Below are 17,611 nucleotides of genomic sequence, written 5' to 3'. Positions count from 1 at the left end.
GTGATCGTATAGTGGTTAGTACTCTGCGTTGTGGCCGCAGCAACCTCGGTTTGAATCCGAGTCACGGCATTGTGGTTGGCAATGTCACAGCAGTTGGGTTTTTCCTTTACAGAATTCCCAAATGTACCAGTTGTTTTTGTAAAATGTCTATTAAAACCGATCCTTTTCAATATTTAAACGATCTAACGACAAATTATTTAAACACACATGATTATAAGATATAGGTATACTGTACATACTGACATAAATTATCGTTCTTGAACATATTTGCAGTAAGGGTAGCGGAGCTCTCCCCCAGGCCAATCAGAATGCAGATGAATGCAGTTGCATTTGAGTGACCTGTGTTGTGGCTGTCTACAGGGAATGCACATATGTAGCTGTCTCGCAGCCCAATCCAGACGTCAATTGAAGACAGGTTTTGATGCAAATAGAGCAGTAAGTGCAGAGAAATGCTCACTCTCTAAAATGGCATTTATACAATAGTAAGATTAAATCCAACCTCACCAGTAGATAGGATTTATCAATAAATAAATAAAGCTTCTCCTCTCTGATATGGAATTACCCCCCAAAATGTATAAGGGAATACCCAATGCTAACCTATGAGAGGGGCAGACCTCACAGTAGTGAAAAATGTAATAGACTGTTTGATACTACTAGGACATACAAACTACCACAGTACATGTCTTACCTTTTACTTACATAGCATGATGCCCCTCGGACTACCTAGGGCCTACCTTAGGGGTTACTGATATGTAATAAAATTGGAGTTTAAGGCTTGGCAAGTAGTTTTAAATGCCAAGTCGAAGTGGCAGTACACTGCAGCACAGGCACTGCAGTAGCAGGCTTGAGACAGGTTTGAAATGCTATTTCTTTGGGCGGCACAATCAGTCCCTGGGTATATGGTATACCACTTTACAAGGGGCTTTCAAGTAAATTAAATCTGTCAGTCAGGTATACTCCAATTATACACATGATTAGGGAAGAAGCACGTGCACTTCAGCACTGATTAGTAGCGATAAAGTGATCAGAGTCCTAAGGCCAACAAAAAGATACAGCAAAATGAGGAGGTGAACAGCAATAAGGTGGGGTTGGGACCACCTTAAGAATGCAAGGTCTAACAAAAACGAACTAAGGATAACATGAGTAAAACATCAGGTTTCTCTACAGCATTTGGCGAGACAAGTGGGCCTTCTTTTATCTTCCATAAATGCAATCTTTCCCGGACCCCTTTATTATATAGCTCTTCAATGAAAAAATATAAAGCACTTACAAAGGAGCCTCAAATACTCAAAGATGGTAGACTTCTGTAATATGGGCCATATACTAAAAGCAGCACGAAAAGAGAGTGCAATAGAGTCCAAAAAACTTGAGTGACCCATGAGAGTATGCATGCAAGCCTATGGTATTCCAAACTAGATATATACGCATGCAATGTTTGTTTTTAGGAGAGAATGTGCCTGCTGAAAAAAACATTATTTTTAAAAAGTGCATTGCAGAATATCAGGAATTTGCTGTGGGACACCTTGAAAACTTGCATACAGATTATGTGCACACGCCTTACAGTCGGTTGTTGTGGCCGAGTGGTTAAGGCGATGGACTAGAAATCCATTGGGGTCTCCCCGCGCAGGTTCGAATCCTGCCGACAACGAGAATCTTTTTAACATCGGCTACAATTTCAGAAGTTAACCTTTAGTATTTCTTCCATGTCAGTTTTATAAATAGGTGGCTTATTTTGGTGTCACTATTGCCATATCACATATTTATTATCGCTCCCCCTTTCATATCTTTGCTATAACTCTCGTCCTTCATTAGCGCTGGTGCAAACGCTTCAAATTATTATACCCTCACTCTCTCGGTCATACCTGTGCATGCACTTGAAACTTACTTTACCAATAAAAGAAGCAAATAGAGAAATAAAATAAAAGTGCTAGCTGGATTCGGCAAACACACGTCATAATACTGCATTTTCTTTTCTATTCTCCCCCGAGTTACAAGCCTAACTGCTCCCTGTGTAATTTCTCTTAACCTGCTGTTCCTGGAAGAGAATTTCATCTACAAGCTCTTTCTGTGTTTTTTCCTAGTCTTTTCTTTCCCTTTTCTTAGATTTGTAACTATTCCTTTACGTGCTCTATTTAGGCGCCATTAATCTCATTTGAGCTCCTTGTACCTGCTGCTGTTTACTCCACACCTCATACTGTCTTTTCCCTCTTTCTCTCTTTCTCTGCGGTTGGTGGCTACTTTCCAAAGCGTCTGATGCCCCAATGTTCCTTCGTCTTGTTGTCAGACGTGAATTTGAAAAGCAACAAAATTAACAAGCCTTTACCACTCACACATGGCAGAAGTTTATACTTTAATTCACTGAGCTAAGAAAAGTGTGTTGTTGGTCCCCTACGAGCCATGGTGCTTGCTTCATCATAATTAGGCATGCAGTCATTAGCCACAGCTCTGATTATGGGTCACTGAGGTCAGTTTCAATAATTCCTCAAAAACCTAACCATGCAGTCCCGCCTAACTGTGTAGTTATCTTGCTTTACTGCCGTTTGTGTGATTAGCTGGGAGGAGCTCACGGCAGCATCCTCCCAATAAAAGTGTAGATGGACCGTTCCTTAACTCTTTCTTGCTTCACATACAGATGGCTTGAGGAGGTACAGGGGAGATGCAGGTCTAATAAACAGAATAGAATATCTGCGCCAGGGGTGTTTCTCTGCATTGGTGTCCCATCACAGGCCCACCAGTGTATGTGTGATCTTTGACTCCTGCCAGTTCACAAGCAGGCGGCCAGGAAACGGTTTCAGCCTATCAACCACTGAGGAGATAAAGCCTTTGTATAAGGAATGAGGAAGCAATGAACACATTCAGCCTATCACAGGAGTAGCCCTGAGTGTTCCGAATTATAATTTCTTCATGTCACTGTACGTTATTGAGCCCAAGTAGCTCTCCGTGATCGTATAGTGGTTAGTACTCTGCGTTGTGGCCGCAGCAACCTCGGTTTGAATCCGAGTCACGGCATTGTGGTTGGCAATGTCACGGCAGTTGGGTTTTTCCTTTACAGAATTCCCAAATGTACCAGTTGTTTTTGTAAAATGTCTATTAAAAACAGATCCTTTTCAATATTTAAACGATCTAACGACAAATTATTTAAACACACATGATTATAAGATGTAGGTATACTGTACTTACTAACATAAATTATCGTTCTTGAACATATTTGCGGTAAGGGGAGCGGAGCTCTCCCCCAGGCCAATCAGAATGCAGATGAATGCAGTTGCAGTTGAGTGACCTGTGTTGTGGCTGTCTACAGGGAATGCACATATGTAGCTGTCTCGCAGCCCAATCCAGACGTCAATTGAAGACAGGTTTTCATGCAAATAGAGCAGTAAGTGAAGAGAAATGCTCACTCTCTAAAAATGGCATTTATACAATAGTAAGATTAAATCCAACCTCACCAGTAGATAGGATTTATTAATAAATAAATAAAGCTTCTCCTCTCTGATATGAAATTACCCCCCAAAAAGGATAAGGGAATACCCAATGCTAACCTATGAGAGGGGCAGACCTCACAGTAGTGAAAAATGTAATAGATTGTTTGATAGTACTAGGACATACAAACGACCACAGTACATGTCTTACCTTTTACTTACATAGCATGATGCCCCTAGGACTACCTAGGGCCTACCTTAGGGGTTACTGATATGTAATAAAATTGGAGTTTAAGGCTTGGCAAGTAGTTTTAAATGCCAAGTCGAAGTGGCAGTACACTGCAGCACAGGCACTGCAGTAGCAGGCTTGAGACAGGTTTGAAATGCTATTTCTTTGGGCGGCACAATCAGTCCCTGGGTATATGGTATACCACTTTACAAGGGGCTTTCAAGTAAATTAAATCTGTCAGTCAGGTATACTCCAATTATACACATGATTAGGGAAGAAGCACGTGCACTTCAGCACTGATTAGTAGCGATAAAGTGATCAGAGTCCTAAGGCCAACAAAAAGATACAGCAAAATGCGGAGGTGAAAAGCAATAAGGTGGGGTTGGGACCACCTTAAGAATGCAAGGTCAAACAAAAACGAACTAAGGATAACATGAGTAAAACATCAGGTTTCTCTACAGCATTTGGCGAGACAAGTGGGCCTTCTTTTATCTTCCATAAATGCAATCTTTCCCGGACCCCTTTATTATATAGCTCTTCAATGAAAAAATATAAAGCACTTACAAAGGAGCCTCAAATACTCAAAGATGGTAGACTTCTGTAATATGGGCCATATACTAAAAGCAGCACGAAAACAGAGTGCAATAGGGTCCAAAAAACTTGAGTGACCCATGAGAGTATGCATGCAAGCCTATGGTATTCCAAACTAGATATATACGCATGCAATGTTTGTTTTTAGGAGAGAATGTGCCTGCTGAAAAAAACATTATTTTTAAAAAGTGCATTACAGAATATCAGGAATTTGCTGTGGGACACCTTGAAAACTTGCATACAGATTATGTGCACACGCCTTACAGTCGGTTGTTGTGGCCGAGTGGTTAAGGCGATGGACTAGAAATCCATTGGGGTCTCCCCGCGCAGGTTTGAATCCTGCCGACAACGAGAATCTTTTTAACATCGGCTACAATTTCAGAAGTTAACCTTTAGTATTTCTTCCATGTCAGTTTTATAAATAGGTGGCTTATTTTGGTGTCACTATTGCCATATCACATATTTATTATCGCTCCCCCTTTCATATCTTTGCTATAACTCTCGTCCTTCATTAGCGCTGGTGCAAACGCTTCAAATTATTATACCCTCACTCTCTCGGTCATACCTGTGCATGCACTTGAAACTTACTTTACCAATAAAAGAAGCAAATAGAGAAATAAAATAAAAGTGCTAGCTGGATTCGGCAAACACACGTCATAATACTGCATTTTCTTTTCTATTCTCCCCCGAGTTACAAGCCTAACTGCTCCCTGTGTACTTTCTCTTAACCTGCTGTTCCTGGAAGAGAATTTCATCTACAAGCTCTTTCTGTGTTTTTTCCTAGTCTTTTCTTTCCCTTTTCTTAGATTTGTAACTATTCCTTTACGTGCTCTATTTAGGCGCCATTAATCTCATTTGAGCTCCTTGTACCTGCTGCTGTTTACTCCACACCTCATACTGTCTTTTCCCTCTTTCTCTCTTTCTCTGCGGTTGGTGGCTACTTTCCAAAGCGTCTGATGCCCCAATGTTCCTTCGTCTTGTTGTCAGACGTGAATTTGAAAAGCAACAAAATTAACAAGCCTTTACCACTCACACATGGCAGAAGTTTATACTTTAATTCACTGAGCTAAGAAAAGTGTGTTGTTGGTCCCCTACGAGCCATGGTGCTTGCTTCATCATAATTAGGCATGCAGTCATTAGCCACAGCTCTGATTATGGGTCACTGAGGTCAGTTTCAATAATTCCTCAAAAACCTAACCATGCAGTCCCGCCTAACTGTGTAGTTATCTTGCTTTACTGCCGTTTGTGTGATTAGCTGGGAGGAGCTCACGGCAGCATCCTCCCAATAAAAGTGTAGATGGACCGTTCCTTAACTCTTTCTTGCTTCACATACAGATGGCTTGAGGAGGTACAGGGGAGATGCAGGTCTAATAAACAGAATAGAATATCTGCGCCAGGTGTGTTTCTCTGCATTGGTGTCCCATCACAGGCCCACCAGTGTATGTGTGATCTTTGACTCCTGCCAGTTCACAAGCAGGCGGCCAGGAAACGGTTTCAGCCTATCAACCACTGAGGAGATAAAGCCTTTGTATAAGGAATGAGGAAGCAATGAACACATTCAGCCTATCACAGGAGTAGCCCTGAGTGTTCCGAATTATAATTTCTTCATGTCACTGTACGTTATTGAGCCCAAGTAGCTCTCCGTGATCGTATAGTGGTTAGTACTCTGCGTTGTGGCCGCAGCAACCTCGGTTTGAATCCGAGTCACGGCGTTGTGGTTGGCAATGTCACGGCAGTTGGGTTTTTCCTTTACAGAATTCCCAAATGTACCAGTTGTTTTTGTAAAATGTCTATTAAAAACAGATCCTTTTCAATATTTAAACGATCTAACGACAAATTATTTAAACACACATGATTATAAGATGTAGGTATACTGTACTTACTAACATAAATTATCGTTCTTGAACATATTTGCGGTAAGGGGAGCGGAGCTCTCCCCCAGGCCAATCAGAATGCAGATGAATGCAGTTGCAGTTGAGTGACCTGTGTTGTGGCTGTCTACAGGGAATGCACATATGTAGCTGTCCCGCAGCCCAATCCAGACGTCAATTGAAGACAGGTTTTCATGCAAATAGAGCAGTAAGTGAAGAGAAATGCTCACTCTCTAAAAATGGCATTTATACAATAGTAAGATTAAATCCAACCTCACCAGTAGATAGGATTTATCAATAAATAAATAAAGCTTCTCCTCTCTGATATGGAATTACCCCCCAAAAAGTATAAGGGAATACCCAATGCTAACCTATGAGAGGGGCAGACCTCACAGTAGTGAAAAATGTAATAGACTGTTTGATACTACTAGGACATACAAACTACCACAGTACATGTCTTACCTTTTACTTACATAGCATGATGCCCCTAGGACTACCTAGGGCCTACCTTAGGGGTTACTGATATGTAATAAAATTGGAGTTTAAGGCTTGGCAAGTAGTTTTAAATGCCAAGTCGAAGTGGCAGTACACTGCAGCACAGGCACTGCAGTAGCAGGCTTGAGACAGGTTTGAAATGCTATTTCTTTGGGCGGCACAATCAGTCCCTGGGTATATGGTATACCACTTTACAAGGGGCTTTCAAGTAAATTAAATCTGTCAGTCAGGTATACTCCAATTATACACATGATTAGGGAAGAAGCACGTGCACTTCAGCACTGATTAGTAGCGATAAAGTGATCAGAGTCCTAAGGCCAACAAAAAGATACAGCAAAATGCGGAGGTGAAAAGCAATAAGGTGGGGTTGGGACCACCTTAAGAATGCAAGGTCAAACAAAAACGAACTAAGGATAACATGAGTAAAACATCAGGTTTCTCTACAGCATTTGGTGAGACCAGTGGGCCGACTTTTATCTTCCATAAATGAAATCTTTCCCGGACCCTTTATTATATAGCTCTTCAAGGAAAAAATATAAAGCACTTACAAAGGAGCCTCAAATACTCAAAGATGGTAGACTTCTGTAATATGGGCCATATACTAAAAGCAGCACGAAAACAGAGTGCAATAGTGTCCAAAAAACTTGAGTGACCCATGAGAGTATGCATGCAAGCCTATGGTATTCCAAACTAGAGATATACGCATGCAATGTTTGTTTTTAGGAGAGAATGTGCCTGCTGAAAAAAACATTATTTTTAAAAAGTGCATTGCAGAATATCAGGAATTTGCTGTGGGACACCTTGAAAACTTGCATACAGATTATGTGCACACGCCTTACAGTCGGTTGTTGTGGCCGAGTGGTTAAGGCGATGGACTAGAAATCCATTGGGGTCTCCCCGCGCAGGTTCGAATGCTGCCGACAACGAGAATCTTTTTAACATCGGCTACAATTTCAGAAGTTAACCTTTAGTATTTCTTCCATGTCAGTTTTATAAATAGGTGGCTTATTTTGGTGTCACTATTGCCATATCACATATTTATTATCGCTCCCCCTTTCATATCTTTGCTATAACTCTCGTCCTTCATTAGCGCTGGTGCAAACGCTTCAAATTATTATACCCTCGCTCTCTCAGTCATACCTGTGCATGCACTTGAAACTTACTTTATCAATAAAAGAAGCAAATAGAGAAATAAAATAAAAGTGCTAGCTGGATTCGGCAAACACACGTCATAATACTGCATTTTCTTTTCTATTCTCCCCCGAGTTACAAGCCTAACTGCTCCCTGTGTAATTTCTCTTAACCTGCTGTTCCTGGAAGAGAATTTCATCTACAAGCTCTTTCTGTGTTTTTTCCTAGTCTTTTCTTTCCCTTTTCTTAGATTTGTAACTATTCCTTTACGTGCTCTATTTAGGCGCCATTAATCTCATTTGAGCTCCTTGTACCTGCTGCTGTTTACTCCACACCTCATACTGTCTTTTCCCTCTTTCTCTCTTTCTCTGCGGTTGGTGGCTACTTTCCAAAGCGTCTGATGCCCCAATGTTCCTTCGTCTTGTTGTCAGACGTGAATTTGAAAAGCAACAAAATTAACAAGCCTTTACCACTCACACATGGCAGAAGTTTATACTTTAATTCACTGAGCTAAGAAAAGTGTGTTGTTGGTCCCCTACGAGCCATGGTGCTTGCTTCATCATAATTAGGCATGCAGTCATTAGCCACAGCTCTGATTATGGGTCACTGAGGTCAGTTTCAATAATTCCTCAAAAACCTAACCATGCAGTCCCGCCTAACTGTGTAGTTATCTTGCTTTACTGCCGTTTGTGTGATTAGCTGGGAGGAGCTCACGGCAGCATCCTCCCAATAAAAGTGTAGATGGACCGTTCCTTAACTCTTTCTTGCTTCACATACAGATGGCTTGAGGAGGTACAGGGGAGATGCAGGTCTAATAAACAGAATAGAATATCTGCGCCAGGTGTGTTTCTCTGCATTGGTGTCCCATCACAGGCCCACCAGTGTATGTGTGATCTTTGACTCCTGCCAGTTCACAAGCAGGCGGCCAGGAAACGGTTTCAGCCTATCAACCACTGAGGAGATAAAGCCTTTGTATAAGGAATGAGGAAGCAATGAACACATTCAGCCTATCACAGGAGTAGCCCTGAGTGTTCCGAATTATAATTTCTTCATGTCACTGTACGTTATTGAGCCCAAGTAGCTCGCCGTGATCGTATAGTGGTTAGTACTCTGCGTTGTGGCCGCAACAACCTCGGTTTGAATCCGAGTCACGGCAATGTCACGGCAGTTGGGTTTTTCCTTTACAGAATTCCCAAATGTACCAGTTGTTTTTGTAAAATGTCTATTAAAAACAGATCCTTTTCAATATTTAAACGATCTAACGACAAATTATTTAAACACACATGATTATAAGATGTAGGTATACTGTACTTACTAACATAAATTATCGTTCTTGAACATATTTGCGGTAAGGGGAGCGGAGCTCTCCCCCAGGCCAATCAGAATGCAGATGAATGCAGTTGCAGTTGAGTGACCTGTGTTGTGGCTGTCTACAGGGAATGCACATATGTAGCTGTCTCGCAGCCCAATCCAGACGTCAATTGAAGACAGGTTTTCATGCAAATAGAGCAGTAAGTGAAGAGAAATGCTCACTCTCTAAAAATGGCATTTATACAATAGTAAGATTAAATCCAACCTCACCAGTAGATAGGATTTATTAATAAATAAATAAAGCTTCTCCTCTCTGATATGGAATTACCCCCCAAAAAGTATAAGGGAATACCCAATGCTAACCTATGAGAGGGGCAGACCTCACAGTAGTGAAAAATGTAATAGATTGTTTGATAGTACTAGGACATACAAACTACCACAGTATACATGTCTTACCTTTTACTTACATAGCATGATGCCCCTAGGACAACTTAGGGCCTACCTTAGGGGTTACTGATATGTAATAAAATTGGAGTTTAAGGCTTGGCAAGTAGTTTTAAATGCCAAGTCGAAGTGGCAGTACACTGCAGCACAGGCACTGCAGTAGCAGGCTTGAGACAGGTTTGAAATGCTATTTCTTTGGGCGGCACAATCAGTCCCTGGGTATATGGTATACCACTTTACAAGGGGCTTTCAAGTAAATTAAATCTGTCAGTCAGGTATACTCCAATTATACACATGATTAGGGAAGAAGCACGTGCACTTCAGCACTGATTAGTAGCGATAAAGTGATCAGAGTCCTAAGGCCAACAAAAAGATACAGCAAAATGCGGAGGTGAAAAGCAATAAGGTGGGGCTGGGACCACCTTAAGAATGCAACGTCTAACAAAAACGAACTAAGGATAACATGAGTAAAACATCAGGTTTCTCTACAGCATTTGGTGAGACAAGTGGGCCTTCTTTTATCTTCCATAAATGCAATCTTTCCCGGACCCCTTTATAATATAGCTCTTCAAGGAAAAAATATAAAGCACTTACAAAGGAGCCTCAAATACTCAAAGATGGTAGACTTCTGTAATATGGGCCATATACTAAAAGCAGCACGAAAACAGAGTGCAATAGGGTCCAAAAAACTTGAGTGACCCATGAGAGTATGCATGCAAGCCTATGGCATTCCAAACTAGAGATATACGCATGCAATTTTTGTTTTTAGGAGAGAAAGTGCCTGCTGAAAAAAACATTATTTTTAAAAAGTGCATTGCAGAATATCAGGAATTTGCTGTGGGACATCTTGAAAACTTGCATACAGATTATGTGCACACGCCTGACAGTCAGTTGTTGTGGCCGAGTGGTTAAGGTGATGGACTAGAAATCCATTGGGGTCTCCCCGTGCAGGTTCGAATCCTGCCGACAACGAGAATCTTTTTAACATCGGCTACAATTTCAGAAGTTAACCTTTAGTATTTCTCCCATGTCAGTTTTATAAATAGGTGGCTTATTTTGGTGTCACTATTGCCATATCACATATTTATTATCGCTCCCCCTTTCATATCTTTGCTATAACTCTCGTCCTTCATTAGCGCTGGTGCAAACGCTTCAAATTATTATACCCTGGCTCTCTCGGTCATACCTGTGCATGCACTTGAAACTTACTTTACCAATAAAAGAAGCAAATAGAGAAATAAAATAAAAGTGCTAGCTGGATTAGGCAAACACACTTCATAAAAACTGCATTTTCTTTTCTATTCTCCCCGTGTTACAAGCTTAACTGCTCCCTGTGTAATTTCTCTTAACCTGCTGTTCCTGGAAGAGAATTTCATCTACAAGCTCTTTCTGTGTTTTTTCCTAGTCTTTTCTTTCCCTTTTCTTAGATTTGTAACTGTTCCTTTACGTGCTCTATTTAGGCGCCATTAATCTCATTTGAGCTCCTTGTACCTGCTGCTGTTTTCTCCACACCTCATACTGTCTTTTCCCTCTTTCTCTCTTTCTCTGCGGTTGGTGGCTACTTTCCAAAGCGTCTGATGCCCCAATGTTCCTTTGTCTTGTTGTCAGACGTGAATTTGAAAAGCAACAAAATTAACAAGCCTTTACCACTCACACATGGCAGAAGTTTATACTTTAATTCAATGAGCTAAGAAAAGTGTGTTGTGGGGCCCCTACGAGCCATGGTGCTTGCTTCATCATAATTAGGCATGCAGTCATTAGCCACAGCTCTGATTATGGGTCACTGAGGTCAGTTTCAATAATTCCTCAAAAACCTAACCATGCAGTCCCCCCTAACTGTGTAGTTATCTTGCTTTACTGCTGTTTGTGTGATTAGCTGGGAGGAGCTCACGGCAGCATCCTCCCAATAAAAGAGTAGATGGACCGTTCCTTAACTCTTTCTTGCTTCACATACAGATGGCTTGAGGAGGTACAGGGGAGATGCAGGTCTAGTAAACAGAATAGAATATCTGCGCCAGATGTGTTTTTCTGCATTGGTGTCCCATCAAAGGCCCACCAGTGTATGTGTGATCTTTGACTCCTGCCAGTTCACAAGCAGGCGGCCAGGAAACGGTTTCAGCCTATCAACCACTGAGGAGATAAAGCCTTTGTATAAGGAATGAGGAAGCAATGAACACATTCAGCCTATCACAGGAGTAGCCCTGAGTGTTCCGAATTATAATTTCTTCATGTCACTGTACGTTATTGAGCCCAAGTAGCTCGCCGTGATCGTATAGTGGTTAGTACTCTGTGTTGTGGCCGCAGCAACCTCGGTTCGAATCCGAGTCACGGCATTGTGGTTGGCAATGTCAAGGCAGTTGGGTTTTTCCTTTACAGAATTCCCAAATGTACCAGTTGTTTTTGTAAAATGTCTATTAACAACAGATCCTTTTCAATATTTAAACGATCTAACGACAAATTATTTAAACACACATGATTATAGGATGTAGGTATACTGTACTTACTGACATAAATTATCGTTCTTGAACATATTTGCGGTAAGGGGAGCGGAGCTCTCCCCCAGGCCAATCAGAATGCAGATGAATGCAGTTGCAGTTGAGTGACCTGTGTTGTGGCTGTCTACAGGGAATGCACATATGTAGCTGTCTCCCAGCCCAATCCAGACGTCAATTGAAGACAGGTTTTCATGCAAATAGAGCAGTAAGTGCAGAGAAATGCTCACTCTCTAAAAATGGCATTTATACAATAGTAAGATTAAATCCAACCTCACCAGTAGATAGGATTTATTAATAAATAAATAAAGCTTCTCCTCTCTGATATGGAATTACCCCCAAAAAAGTATAAGGGAATACCCAATGCTAACCTATGAGAGGGGCAGACCTCACAGTAGTGAAAAATGTAATAGACTGTTTGATAGTACTAGGACATACAAACTACCACAGTACATGTCTTACCTTTTACTTACATAGCATGATGCCCCTAGGACAACTTAGGGCCTACCTTAGGGGTTACTGATATGTAATAAAATTGGAGTTTAAGGCTTGGCAAGTAGTTTTAAATGCCAAGTCGAAGTGGCAGTACACTGCAGCACAGGCACTGCAGTAGCAGGCTTGAGACAGGTTTGAAATGCTATTTCTTTGGGCGGCACAATCAGTCCCTGGGTATATGGTATACCACTTTACAAGGGGCTTTCAAGTAAATTAAATCTGTCAGTCAGGTATACTCCAATTATACACATGATTAGGGAAGAAGCACGTGCACTTCAGCACTGATTAGTAGCGATAAAGTGATCAGAGTCCTAAGGCCAACAAAAAGATACAGCAAAATGCGGAGGTGAAAAGCAATAAGGTGGGGTTGGGACCACCTTAAGAATGCAAGGTCAAACAAAAACGAACTAAGGATAACATGAGTAAAACATCAGGTTTCTCTACAGCATTTGGTGAGACCAGTGGGCCGACTTTTATCTTCCATAAATGAAATCTTTCCCGGACCCTTTATTATATAGCTCTTCAAGGAAAAAATATAAAGCACTTACAAAGGAGCCTCAAATACTCAAAGATGGTAGACTTCTGTAATATGGGCCATATACTAAAAGCAGCACGAAAACAGAGTGCAATAGGGTCCAAAAAACTTGAGTGACCCATGAGAGTATGCATGCAAGCCTATGGTATACCAAACTAGAGATATACGCATGCAATTTTTGTTTTTAGGAGAGAATGTGCCTGCTGAAAAAAACATTATTTTTAAAAAGTGCATTGCAGAATATCAGGAATTTGCTGTGGGACACCTTGAAAACTTGCATACAGATTATGTGCACACACCTTACAGTCAGTTGTTGTGGCCGAGTGGTTAAGGCGATGGACTAGAAATCCATTGGGGTCTCCCCGCGCAGGGTCGAATCCTGCCGACAACGAGAATCTTTTTAACATCGGCTACAATTTCAGAAGTTAACCTTTAGTATTTCTTCCATGTCAGTTTTATAAATAGGTGGCTTATTTTGGTGTCACTATTGCCATATCACATATTTATTATCGCTCCCCCTTTCATATCTTTGCTATAACTCTCGTCCTTCATTAGCGCTGGTGCAAACGCTTCAAATTATTATACCCTGACTCTCTCGGTCATACCTGTGCATGCACTTGAAACTTACTTTCACCAATAAAAGAAGCAAATAGAGAAATAAAATAAAAGATCTAGCTGGATTAGGCAAACACACTTCATAAAACTGCATTTTCTTTTCTATTCTCCCCCGTGTTACAAGCTTAACTGCTCCCTGTGTAATTTCTCTTAACCTGCTGTTCCTGGAAGAGAATTTCATCTACAAGCTCTTTCTGTGTTTTTTCCTAGTCTTTTCTTTCCCTTTTCTTAGATTTGTAACTGTTCCTTTACGTGCTCTATTTAGGCGCCATTAATCTCATTTGAGCTCCTTGTACCTGCTGCTGTTTTCTCCACACCTCATACTGTCTTTTCCCTCTTTCTCTCTTTCTCTGCGGTTGGTGGCTACTTTCCAAAGCGTCTGATGCCCCAATGTTCCTTCGTCTTGTTGTCAGACGTGAATTTGAAAAGCAACAAAATTAACAAGCCTTTACCACTCACACATGGCAGAAGTTTATACTTTAATTCAATGAGCTAAGAAAAGTGTGTTGTGGGGCCCCTACGAGCCATGGTGCTTGCTTCATCATAATTAGGCATGCAGTCATTAGCCACAGCTCTGATTATGGGTCACTGAGGTCAGTTTCAATAATTCCTCAAAAACCTAACCATGAAGTCCCCCCTAACTGTGTAGTTATCTTGCTTTACTGCTGTTTGTGTGATTAGCTGGGAGGAGCTCACGGCAGCATCCTCCCAATAAAAGTGTAGATGGACCGTTCCTTAACTCTTTCTTGCTTCAAATACAGATGGCTTGAGGAGGTACAGGGGAGTTGCAGGTCTAATAAACAGAATAGAATATCTGCGCCAGGTGTGTTTCTCTGCATTGGTGTCCCATCACAGGCCCACCAGTGTATGTGTGATCTTTGACTCCTGCCAGTTCACAAGCAGGCGGCCAGGAAAGGGTTTCAGCCTATCAACCACTGAGGAGATAAAGCCTTTGTATAAGGAATGAGGAAGCAATGAACACATTCAGCCTATCACAGGAGTAGCCCTGAGTGTTCCGAATTATAATTTCTTCATGTCACTGTACGTTATTGAGACCAAGTAGCTCGCCATGATCGTATAGTGGTTAGTACTCTGCATTGTGGCCGCAGCAACCTCGGTTTGAATCCGAGTCACGGCATTGTGGTTGGCAATGTCACAGCAGTTGGGTTTTTCCTTCACAGAATTCCCAAATGTACCAGTTGTTTTTGTAAAATGTCTATTAAAACCGATCCTTTTCAATATTTAAACGATCTAACGACAAATTATTTAAACACACATGATTATAAGATGTAGGTATACTGTACATACTGACATAAATTATCGTTCTTGAACATATTTGCGGTAAGGGGAGCGGAGCTCTCCCCCAGGCCAATCAGAATGCAGATGAATGCAGTTGCAGTTGAGTGACCTGTGTTGTGGCTGTCTACAGGGAATGCACATATGTAGCTGTCTCGCAGCCCAATCCAGACGTCAATTGAAGACAGGTTTTGATGCAAATAGAGCAGTAAGTGCAGAGAAATGCTCACTCTCTACAAATGGCATTTATACAATAGTAAGATTAAATCCAACCTCACCAGTAGATAGGATTTCTCAATAAATAAATAAAGCTTCTTCTCTCTGATATGGAATTACCCCCCAAAAAGTATAAGGGAATACCCAATGCTAACCTATGAGAGGGGCAGACCTCACAGTAGTGAAAAATGTAATAGACTGTTTGATACTACTAGGACATACAAACTACCACAGTACATGTCTTACCTTTTACTTACATAGCATGATGCCCCAGGACTACCTAGGGCCTACCTTAGGGGTTACTGATATGTAATAAAATTGGAGTTTAAGGCTTGGCAAGTAGTTTTAAATGCCAAGTCGAAGTGGCAGTACACTGCAGCACAGGCACTGCAGTAGCAGGCTTGAGACAGGTTTGAAATGCTATGTCTTTGGGCGGCACAATCAGTCCCTGGGTATATGGTATACCACTTTACAAGGGGCTTTCAAGTAAATTAAATCTGTCAGTCAGGTATACTCCAATTATACACATGATTAGGGAAGAAGCATGTGCACTTCAGCACTGATTAGTAGCGATAAAGTGATCAGAGTCCTAAGGCCAACAAAAAGATACAGCAAAATGCGGAGGTGAAAAGCAATAAGGTGGGGTTAGGACCACCTTAAGAATGCAACATCTAACAAAAACGAACTAAGGATAACATGAGTAAAATATCAGGTTTCTCTACAGCATTTGGTGAGACAAGTGGGCCTTCTTTTATCTTCCATAAATGCAATCTTTCCCGGACCCCTTTATTATATAGCTCTTCAAGGAAAAATATAAAGCACTTACAAAGGAGCCTCAAATACTCAAAGATGGTAGACTTCTGTAATATGGGCCATATACTAAAAGCAGCACGAAAACTCAGTGCAATAGGGTCCAAAAAACTTGAGTGACCCATGAGAGTATGCATGCAAGCCTATGGTATTCCAAACTAGAGATATACGCATGCAATTTTTGTTTTTAGGAGAGAAAGTGCCTGCTGAAAAAAACATTATTTTTAAAAAGTGCATTGCAGAATATCAGGAACTTGCTGTGGGACACCTTGAAAACTTGCATACAGATTATGTGCACACGCCTGACAGTCAGTTGTTGTGGCCGAGTGGTTAAGGCGATGGACTAGAAATCCATTGGGGTCTCCCCGTGCAGGTTCGAATCCTGCCGACAACGAGAATCTTTTTAACATCGGCTACAATTTCAGAAGTTAACCTTTAGTATTTCTCCCATGTCAGTTTTATAAATAGGTGGCTTATTTTGGTGTCACTATTGCCATATCACATATTTATTATCGCTCCCCCTTTCATATCTTTGCTATAACTCTCGTCCTTCATTAGCGCTGGTGCAAACGCTTCAAATTATTATACCCTGGCTCTCTTGGTCATACCTGTGCATGCACTTGAAACTTACTTTACCAATAAAAGAAGCAAATAGAGAAATAAAATAAAAGTGCTAGCTGGATTAGGCAAACACACTTCATAAAACTGCATTTTCTTTTCTATTCTCCCCCGCGTTACAAGCTTAACTGCTCCCTGTGTAATTTCTCTTAACCTGCTGTTCCTGGAAGAGAATTTCATCTACAAGCTCTTTCTGTGTTTTTTCCTAGTCTTTTCTTTCCCTTTTCTTAGATTTGAAACTGTTCCTTTACATGCTCTATTTAGGCGCCATTAATCTCATTTGAGCTCCTTGTACCTGCTGCTGTTTTCTCCACACCTCATACTGTCTTTTCCCTCTTTCTCTCTTTCTCTGCGGTTGGTGGCTACTTTCAAAAGCGTCTGATGCCCCAATGTTCCTTCGTCTTGTTGTCAGACGTGAATTTGAAAAGCAACAAAATTAACAAGCCTTTACCACTCACACATGGCAGAAGTTTATACTTTAATTCAATGAGCTAAGAAAAGTGTGTTGTGGGGCCCCTACGAGCCATGGTGCTTGCTTCATCATAATTAGGCATGCAGTCATTAGCCACAGCTCTGATTATGGGTCACTGAGGTCAGTTTCAATAATTCCTCAAAAACCTAACCATGCAGTCCCCCCTAACTGTGTAGTTATCTTGCTTTACTGCTGTTTGTGTGATTAGCTGGGAGGAGCTCACGGCAGCATCCTCCCAATAAAAGTGTAGATGGACCGTTCCTTAACTCTTTCTTGCTTCACATACAGATGGCTTGAGGAGGTACAGGGGAGATGCAGGTCTAATAAACAGAATAGAATATCTGCGCCAGGTGTGTTTCTCTGCATTGGTGTCCCATCACAGGCCCACCAGTGTATGTGTGATCTTTGACTCCTGCCAGTTCACAAGCAGGCGGCCAGGAAACGGTTTCAGCCTATCAACCACTGAGGAGATAAAGCCTTTGTATAAGGAATGAGGAAGCAATGAACACATTCAGCTTATCACAGGAGTAGCCCTGAGTGTTCCGAATTATAATTTCTTCATGTCACTGTA

At 41.3% G+C, this 17,611-nt stretch overlaps 6 non-coding genes across 6 annotated transcripts; all 6 read left to right on the top strand.

The window, feature by feature from the left end:
- The first annotated feature begins 1,566 nt into the window (after positions 1-1,566).
- Positions 1,567-1,648, top strand: TRNAS-AGA (transfer RNA serine (anticodon AGA)). The gene has a single exon. It is a non-coding gene; the product is annotated as a tRNA-Ser (tRNA).
- Positions 1,649-4,508: 2,860 nt separating this feature from the next.
- TRNAS-AGA (transfer RNA serine (anticodon AGA)) lies at positions 4,509-4,590 on the top strand. Its single transcript has one exon. It is a non-coding gene; the product is annotated as a tRNA-Ser (tRNA).
- A 2,859-nt stretch (positions 4,591-7,449) lies between these two features.
- On the top strand, positions 7,450-7,531 carry TRNAS-AGA (transfer RNA serine (anticodon AGA)). Its single transcript has one exon. It is a non-coding gene; the product is annotated as a tRNA-Ser (tRNA).
- A 2,850-nt stretch (positions 7,532-10,381) lies between these two features.
- On the top strand, positions 10,382-10,463 carry TRNAS-AGA (transfer RNA serine (anticodon AGA)). Its single transcript has one exon. It is a non-coding gene; the product is annotated as a tRNA-Ser (tRNA).
- A 1,289-nt stretch (positions 10,464-11,752) lies between these two features.
- Positions 11,753-11,824, top strand: TRNAH-GUG (transfer RNA histidin (anticodon GUG)). Its single transcript has one exon. It is a non-coding gene; the product is annotated as a tRNA-His (tRNA).
- A 4,438-nt stretch (positions 11,825-16,262) lies between these two features.
- On the top strand, positions 16,263-16,344 carry TRNAS-AGA (transfer RNA serine (anticodon AGA)). Its single transcript has one exon. It is a non-coding gene; the product is annotated as a tRNA-Ser (tRNA).
- The last annotated feature ends 1,267 nt before the right edge of the window (positions 16,345-17,611 follow it).

The sequence above is a fragment of the Lissotriton vulgaris genome, chromosome 1_1, assembly GCF_964263255.1.
Source record: "Lissotriton vulgaris chromosome 1_1, aLisVul1.2, whole genome shotgun sequence".
Classification (NCBI taxonomy): Eukaryota; Metazoa; Chordata; class Amphibia; order Caudata; family Salamandridae; genus Lissotriton; species Lissotriton vulgaris.
The sequence above is the reverse complement of the archived record's forward strand: the minus strand, read 5'-3'. Positions and strand labels throughout refer to the sequence as shown.